This window comes from Chenopodium album, chromosome 24, assembly GCF_948465745.1.
Source record: "Chenopodium album chromosome 24, dcCheAlbu1.1, whole genome shotgun sequence".
Lineage (NCBI taxonomy): Eukaryota > Viridiplantae > Streptophyta > Magnoliopsida > Caryophyllales > Amaranthaceae > Chenopodium > Chenopodium album.
The window spans coordinates 20,116,326-20,126,088 of NC_137857.1; positions in this window are offsets into that span (position 1 = coordinate 20,116,326).

Consider the following 9,763-nt stretch of genomic DNA (forward strand, 5'->3'; position numbering starts at 1 on the left):
TCCAAGGACCGCCCTGTATGATGTTGACGAGTTGAATTTGGTTCGAGAACAATGGGCGCAATAATTTAGAAGTAAATATTTATTGAATGCTTAACTATTAGCTTAGGTAGAACAACGTAATATTTTCAGTGTTGTATATGTTGGATAAATTCATACAAGTTTTTATTTGTAATGTGTTACTACTTCAGTTTTTATATTACGTCGTATTAATTTTTACGAAAGATTGTTCGGTATAATTGCTTTTTACAGGAACATGTATATTATAACAGGTTTTAATTAATATATATTAATTATATATAAATACATGCTGTCGAAATTAAATAAAATGAAAATTTAATTTAATAATTATTTGTAACGGGCAGCAAAATTGTCAGTTACAAATCACCAGTTATTCGTAACGGGCACTTTTGTTGCCCGTTACAAATAAGTGTTAAATTATATACAATAAAACTCTATTCGTAACGGACATTTAAGATCTTAGTTACGAATAATCACTTATTCGTAACGGACATTTTAAATGTCAGTTACGAATAATGGGTTAGTCGTAACGGACATTTCAAATGCCCGTTACGAATAACCCATTATTCGTAACGGACAGTGCCCGTTACGAATAACAATGGCCATCCGTAACGGCCGCATACGTAACGGACGCTGCCCGTTACGGATGGCCCTTTTTTGCCCGTTACGAATGAGGATTTTTCCACTAGTGTTAGGAACCATGGTAAACATCTCGGCAATTTTTATTTACGGGCGAAAAAAGGTCAAAAAATTCCAAAACTGAAGGCTATAATCCACGATTTTTGAGGAATTTTGAGGTTACGGGGCTCGGTGGCGAAAAGTCTTGTGACCCTAGGGGATACATCTTAGGGTCATATAATGATGTTTGGAACCATATATGACCCTTATTGTTGCCATAAATGTCCGTGGTAGGCTTAAGGTCACGATATCGGTGCAAGTTTGGAATGGGTAAATTGACTGTTTAAAGGCATATTAGATGGTACCACCCACTCAATTGCACTCCCAAAAGGGAATTAGGAACAATGGAAAACATCTCGGCAATTTTTATTCCGGCGAAAAAATTGAAGGCTATAATCCACGCTTTTTGAAGAATTTTCAGGTTACGGGGCCCGGTGGAGAAAAGTCTTGAGACCCAAGGGGATACATCTTAGGGTCATATAATGACGTTAGGAACCATATATGACCCTAAATGTTGCCATAAATATCCGTGGTAGGCTTGAGGTCACGATATCACTGCAAGTTTGGAACGGGTAAATTGACTGTTTAAAGGCATATTGGATTGTTCCACCCTATCAATTGGACTCCCGAAGGGTATTAGGAACCATGGTAAACATCTCGGCAATATTTATTTCCGGGCGAAAAAATTTCAAAAAATTCCAAAATTGAAGGCTATAATCCACGCTTTTTGAGGAATTTTGAGGTTACGGGGCCCGGTGGCAAAAAGTCTTGTGACCCTACGGGATACATCTTAGGGTCATATAATGACGTTTGGAACCATATATGACCCTTATATGTTGCCATAAATGTCCGTGGTAGGCTTAAGGTCACGATATCGGTGCAAGTTTAGAATGGGTAAATTGACTGTTTAAAGGCATATTAGATGGTACCACCCACTCAATTGCACTCCCGGAGGGTATTAGGAGCCATGGTAAACATCTCGGCAATTTTTATTTCCGGCGAAAAAAGGTCAAAAAATTCCAAAATTGAAGGCTATAATCCACGCTTTTTGAGGAATTTTCAGGTTACGGGGCCCGGTGGCGAAAAGTCTTGAGACCCTAGGGGATACATCTTAGGGTCATATAATGACATTTGGAACCATATATGACCCTTAAATGTTCCCATAAATGTCCGTGGTAGGCTTGAGGTCACGATATCGGTGCAAGTTTGGAACGGGTAAATTGACTGTTTAAAGGCATATCGGATGGTTCCACCCACTCAATTGGACTCCCGGAGGGTATTAGGAACCGTGGTAAACATCTCGGCAATTTTATTTCCGAGCGAAAAAAGGTCAAAAAATTCCAAAATTGAAGGCTATAATCCACGCTTTTTGAGGAATTTTTAGGTTACGGGGCCTGGTGGCGAAAAGTCTTCAGACCCTAGGGGATACATCTTAGGGTCATATAATGGTGTTTGGAACCATATATGACCCTTATAAGTTGCCATAAATGTCCGTGGTAGGCTTGAGGTCACGATATCGGTACAAGTTTGGAACGGGTAAATTGACTTTTTTAAGGCACTTCGGATGGTTCCACCCACTCAATTGTACTCCCGCAGGGTATTAGGAACCATGGTAAACATCTCGACAATTATTATTTTCAGGCGAAAAAAGGTCAAAAAATTCCAAAATTGAAGGCTGTAATCCAAGCTTTTGAGGAATTTTGAGGTAACGGGGCCCGGTGGCGAAAAGTATTGAGACCCTAGGGGATACATCTTAGGGTCATATAATGACGTTTGGAACCATATATGACCCTTATATGTTGCCTTAAATGTCCGTGGTAGGCTTAAGGTCACGATATCGACGCAAGTTTGGAACGGGTAAATTGACTGTTTAAAGGAATATTGGATGGTTTCACCCACTCAATTTGTCTCCCGGAGGGTATTAGTAACCATGGTAAACATCTCGGCAATTATTATTTCCGGGCGAAAAAAGGTCAAAAAATTCCAAAATTGAAGGCTAAAATCCACGCTTTTCGAGGAATTTTTAGGTTACGGGGCCCGGTGGCGAAAAGTCTTCAGACCCTAGGGGATACATCTTAGGGTCATATAATGGTGTTTGGAACCATATATGACCCTTATATGTTGCCATAAATGTCCGTCGTAGGCTTGAGGTCACGATATCAGTGCAAGTTTGGAACGGGTAAATTGACTATTTAAAGGCATATTGGATGGTTCCACCCACTCAATTGGACTCCCGGAGGGTATTGGGAACCATGGTAAACATCTCGACAATTATTATTTCCGGGCGAAAAAAGGTCAAAAAATTCAAAAATTGTATGCTATAATCCACGCTTTTTGAAGAATTTTGAGGTTACGGAGCTCGGTGGCGAAAAGTCTTCAAACCCTAGGGGATACATCTTAGGGTCATAAAATGTCGTTTGGAACCATATAAGACCCTTATCTGTTGCCATAAATGTCCATGGTAGGCTTGAGGTCACGACATCGGTGTAAGTTTGGAACGGGTAAATTGCCTAGTTAAAGGCATATTGGATGGTTCCACCCACTCAATTGGACTCCCGGAGAGTATTAAGAACCATGGTAGACATCTCGGCAGTTATTATTTCAGGGCGAAAAAAGGTCAAAAAATTCCAAAATTGAAGGCTATAATCCACGCTTTTTTAGGCATTTTGAGGTTACGGGGCCCGGTGGCGAAAAGTCTTCAGACCCTAGGGGATACATTTTAGGGTCATAAAATGACGTTTGGAACCATATATGACCCTAATATGTTGCCATAAATATCCGTGGTAGGCTTGAGGTCACGATATCGGTGCAAGTTTGGAACGGGTAAATTGGCTAGTTAAAGGCATATTGGATGGTTCCACCCACTCAATTTGAATCCCGGAGGGTATTAGGAACCACGGTAAACATCTCGGCAATTATTATTTCCGGGCGAAAAAAGGTCAAAAAATTCCAAAATTGAAGGCTATAATCCACGCTTTTTGAGGAACTTTGAGGTTTCGGGGCCCGGTGTCCAAAAATCTTCAAACCCAAGGGGAAACATCTTAGGGTAATATAATGTAGTTTGGAACCATATATAACCCTTATATGTTGCCATAAATGTCCGTGGTAGGCTTGAGGTCACGGTATCCGTGCAAGTTTAGAACGGGTAAATTGACTGTTTACAGGAATGTTGGATGGTTCCACCAACTCAATTGGACTCCCGGAGGGTATTAGGAACCATGGTAGATATCTCGGCAATTTTGATTTCCGGGCAAAAAGAGGACAAAAAATTACAAAATTGAAGGCTATAATCCACGCTTTTTGAGGAATTTTGAGGTTACGGGGCCCGGTGGCGAAAAGTCTTCAGACCCTAGGGGATACATCTTAGGGTCATATAATGACGTTTGGAACCATATATGACCCTCATATGTTGCCATAAATTTCTGTGGTAGTCTTCAGGTCACGAAATCGGTGCTAGTTTGGAACTGGTAAATTGACTGTTTAAAGGCATATTGGATGGTTCCACCCACTCAATTGGACTCCCGGAGGATATTTGGAACCATAATAAACATCTCGGCAATTTTTATTTCCCGGCAAAAAGAGGTCAAAAAATTCCAAAAATGAAGGCTATAAAACACACTTTTTGAGGAATTTTGAGGTTACGGGGCCCGGTGGCGAAAAGTCTTCAGACCCTAAGGGATACATCTTAGGGTCCTATAATGACGTTTGGAACCATATATGACCCTTATATTTTGCCATAAATGTCCGTTGTTGGCTTGAGGTCACGATAACAGTGCAAGTTTGGAACGGGTAAATTGACTGTTTCAAGGCATCTTGGATGGTTCCACCACTCAAATGGACTCCCAGAGGTTATTAGGAACCATGGTAAACATCTCGACAATTTTTATTTCCGGGCGAAAAAAGGTCAAAAAATTCCAAAATTGAAGGCTATAATACACGCTTTTTGAGGAATTTTGAGGTTAAGGGGCCTGGTGGCAAATAGTCTTGAGACCCTAGGGGATACATCTTAGGGTCATATAATGACGTTTGGAACCATATATGACCCTTATATGTTGCCATAAATGTCCGTGGTAGGCTTAAGGTCACCATAACAATGCAAGGTTGGAACGGGTAAATTGATTGTTTAAAGGCATATTAGATGGTTCCACCCACTCATTTGGACTCCCGGAGGGTATTAGGAACCATGGTAAACATCTCAGCAATTTTTATTTCTGGGCGAAAAAAGGTCAAAATATTCCATAATTGAAGGCCTTAATCCACGCTTTCTAAGGAATATTGAGGTTACAGGGGCCTGATGGCGAAAAGTCTTGAGACCCTAGGAATACATCTTAGGGTCATATAATGACGTTTGGAACCATATATGACCCTTATATGTTGCCATAAATGTTCGTGGTAGGCTTGAGGTCACGATATCAGTGAAAGTTTGGAACCGGTAAATTGACTGTATAAAGGCATATTAGATGGTTCCACCCACTCAATTGGACTCCCAGAGGGTATTAGGAACCATGGTAAACATCTCGGCAATTTTTATTTTCGGGCGAAAAAAGGTCAAAAAATTCAATTGAAGGCTACAATCCACGCATTTTGAGGAATTTTAAGGTTATGGGGACCGGTGTCGAAAAGTCTTCAGACCCTAAGGGTTACATCTTAGGGTCATATAATGACGTTTGGAACCAAATATGACCCTTATATGTTGCCATAAATGTCCGTGGTTGGCTTGAGGTCACGATATCAGTGCAAGTTTGGAACGGGTAAATTAACTGTTTAAAGGCATATTGGATGGTTCCACCTACTCAATTGGACTCCCGGAGGGTATTAGGAACCATGGTAAACATCTCGGCAATTTTTATTTTCGGGCGAAAAAAGGTCAAAAAATTCAATTGAAGGCTACAATCCATGCATTTTGAGGAATTTTAAGGTTACGGGGCCCGATGTCAAAAAGTCTTCAGACCCTAAGGGTTAAATATTAGGGTCATATAATGACGGTTGGAACCAAATATGACCCTTATATGTTGCCAAAAATGTCCGTGGTTGGCTTGAGGTCACGATATCAGTGCAAGTTTGGAACGGGTAAATTGACTGTTTAAAGGCATATTGGATGGTTCCACCTACTCAATTGGACTCCCGGAGAGTATTAGGAACCATGGTAAACATCTCGGAAATTTTTATTTTCGGGCGAAAAAAGGTGAAAAAATTCAATTGAAGGCTACAATCCACGCATTTTGAGGAATTTTAAGGTTATGGGGCCCGGTGTCGAAAAGTCTTCAGACCCTAAGGGTTACATCTTTGGGTCATATAATGACGTTTGGAACCATATATGACCCTTATATGTTTCCATAAATGTCCGTGGTAGGCTTTAGGTCACGATATCAGTGCAAGTTTGGAACGGGTAAATTGACTGTTTAAAGGCATATTGGATGGTTCCACCTACTCAATTGGACTCCCGGAGAGTATTAGGAACCATGGTAAACATCTCGGCAATTTTTATATCCGGGCGAAAAAAGGTCAAAAAATTCCAAAATTGAAGGCTACAATCCATGCATTTTGAGGAATTTTAAGGTTACGGGGCCCGGTGTCGAAAAGTCTTCAGACCCTAAGGGTTAAATCTTAGGGTCATATAATGACGGTTGGAACCAAATATGACCCTTATATGTTGCCATAAATGTCCGTGGTTGGCTTGAGGTCACCATAACGGTGCAAGTTTGGAACGGGTAAATTGACTGTTTAAAGGCATATTGGATGGTTCCACCTACTCAATTGGACTCCCGGAGGGTATTAGGAACCATGGTAAACATCTCGGCAATTTTTATTTCCGGCGAAAAAAGGTCAAAAAATTCCAAAATTGAAGGCTATAATCCACGCTTTTTGAGGAATTTTGAGGTTACAGGGCCCGGTGGCGAAAAGTCTTGAAACCCTAGGGGATACATCTGATGGTCATATAATGACGTTTGGAACCATATAAGACCCTTAAACGTTGCCATAAATGTCCGTGGTGGGCTTAAGGTCACCATAACGGTGCAAGTTTGGGACGGGTAAATTGACTGTTTAAAGGCATATTAGACGGTTCCACCCACTCAGTTGGACTCCCGGAGGGTATTAGGAACCATAGTAAACATATCGGCAATTTTTTTTCCGGGCGAAAAAAGGTCAAAAAATTCCAAAGTAGAAGGCTATAATCCACGCTTTTTGATTAATTTTGAGGTTACGGGGCCTGGTGGCGAAAAGTCTTGAGACCGTAGGGGATACATCTTAGGGTCATATAATGACGTTTGGAACCATATATGAACCTTATATGTTGCCATAAATGTCCGTGGTGGGCAAAAGATCACGATATCGGTGCAAGTTTGGAACGGGTAAATTGACTGTTTAAAGGCATATTACATGGTTCCACCCACTCAATTGGACACCCGGAGGGTATTAGGAACCATGGTAAACATCTCGGCAATTTTTAATTCCGGGCGAAAAAAGGTCAAAAAATTCCAAAATTGAAGGCTATAATCCACGCTTTTTGAGGAATTTTGAGGTTACGGGGCCTGGTGGCAAAAAGTCTAAAGACCCTAGGGGATACATCTTAGGGTCATATAATGACGTTTGGAACCATATATGACCCTTATAAGTTGCCATAAATGTCCGTGGTAGGCTTAAGGTCACCATAACAGTGCAAGATTGGAACGGGTAAATTGATTGTTTAAAGGCATATTAGATGGTTCCACCCACTTATTTGGACCCCCGGAGGGTATTAGGAACCATGGTAAACATCTCAGCAATTTTTATTTCCGGGCGAAAAAAGGTCAAAATATTCCATAATTGAAGGCCATAATCCACGCTTTTTAAGGAATTTTGAGGTTACAGGGGCCTGATGGTGAAAAGTCTTGAGACCCTAGGGAATACATCTTAGGGTCATATAATGACGTTTGGAACCATATATGACCCTTATATATTTCCATAAATGTTCGTGGTAGGCTTGAGGTCACGATATCAGTGCAAGTTTGAAACCGGTAAATTGACTGTTTAAAGGCATATTAGATGGTTCCACCCACTCAATTGGACTCCCAGAGGATATTAGGAACCATGGTAAACATCTCGGCAATTTTTATTTCCGGGCGAAAAAAGGTTAAAAAATTCGATTGAAGGCTACAATCCACGTATTTTGAGGAATTTTAAGGTTACGGGGCCTGGTGTCGAAAAGTCTTCAGACCCTAAGGGTTACATCTTAGGGTCATATAATGACGTTTGGAACCAAATATGACCCTTATATGTTGCCATAAATGTCCGTGGTTGGCTTGAGGTCATGATTTCAGTGCAAGTTTGGAACGGGTAAATTGACTGTTTAAAGGCATATTGGATGGTTACACCTACTCAATTGGACTCCCGGAGGGTATTAGGAACCATGGTAAACATCTCGGAAATTTTTATTTCCGGGCGAAAAAAGGTCAAAAAATTCCAAAATTGAAGGCTATAATCCACGCTTTTTGAGGAATTTTGAGATAACAGGGCCCGGTGCCGAAAAGTCTTGAAACCCTATGGGATACATCTGATGGTCATATAATGACGTTTGGAACCATATAAGACCCTTAAATGTTGCCATAAATGTCCGTGGTAGGCTTAAGGTCACCATAACGGTGCAAGTTTGGAACGGGTTAATTGACTGTTTAAAGGCATATTAGACGGTTCCACCCACTCAGTTGGACTCCCGGAGGGTATTAGGAACCATAGTAAACATCTCGGCAATTTTTTTTCCGGGCGAAAAAAGGTCAAAAAATTCCAAAGTAGAAGGCTATAATCCACGCTTTTTGATTAATTTTGAGGTTACGGGGCCCGATGGCGAAAAGTCTTGAGACCCTAGGGAATACATCTTAAGGTCATATAATGATGTTTGGAATCACATATGACCCTTAAATGTTGCCATAAATGTCCGTGGTAGTCTTGAGGTCACGCTATCAGTGCAAGTTTGGAACGGGTAAATTGACTGTTTAAAGGCATATTAAAGGGTTCCACCAACTCAATTGGACTCCCGGAAGGTATTAGGAACCATGGTAAACATCTTGGCAATTTTTATTTCCGGGCGAAAAAAGGTCAAAAAATTCCAAAATTGAAGGCTATAATCCACGCTTTTTGAAGAATTTTTAGGTTACGGGGCCCGTTGGCGAAAAGTCTTGAGACACTAGGTGATACATCTTAGGGTCATATAATGACGTTTGGAACCATATATGAACCTTATATGTTGCCATAAATGTCCGTGGTAGGCTTAAGGTCACGATATCGGTGCAAGTTTGGAACGGGTAAATTGACTGTTTAAAGGCATATTACATGGTTCCACCCACTCAATTGGGCACCCGGAGGGTATTAGGAACCATGGTAAACATCTCGGCAATATTTATTTCCGGGCGAAAAAATTTCAAAAAATTCCAAAATTGAAGGCTATAATCCACGCTTTTTGAGGAATTTTGAGGTTACGGGGCCCGGTGGCAAAAAGTCTTGTGACCCTACGGGATACATCTTAGGGTCATATAATGACGTTTGGAACCATATATGACCCTTATATGTTTCCATAAATGTCCGTGGTAGGCTTAAGGTCACGATATCGGTGCAAGTTTCGAACGGGTAAATTGACTCTTTAAAGGCATATTAGATGGTTCCACCCACTCAATTGGACACCCGGAGGGTATTAGGAACCATGGTAAACATCTCGGCAATTTTTATTTCCGGGCGAAAAAAGGTCAAAAAATTCCAAAATTGAAGGCTATAATCCACGCTTTTTGAAGAATTTTGAGGTTACGGGGCCCGGTGGCGAAAAGTCTTGAGACACTAGGTGATACATCTTAGTGTCATATAATGACGTTTGGAACCATATATGACCCTTATATGTTGCCATAAATGTCCGTGGTAGGCTTAAGGTCACGATATCGGTGCAAGTTTGAAACGGGTAAATTGACTGTTTAAAGGCATATTAGATTGTTCCACCCACTCAATTGGACACCCGGAGGGTATTAGGAACCATGGTAAACATCTCGGCAATTTTTATTTCCGGGCGAAAAAAGGTCAAAAAATTCCAAAATTGAAGGCT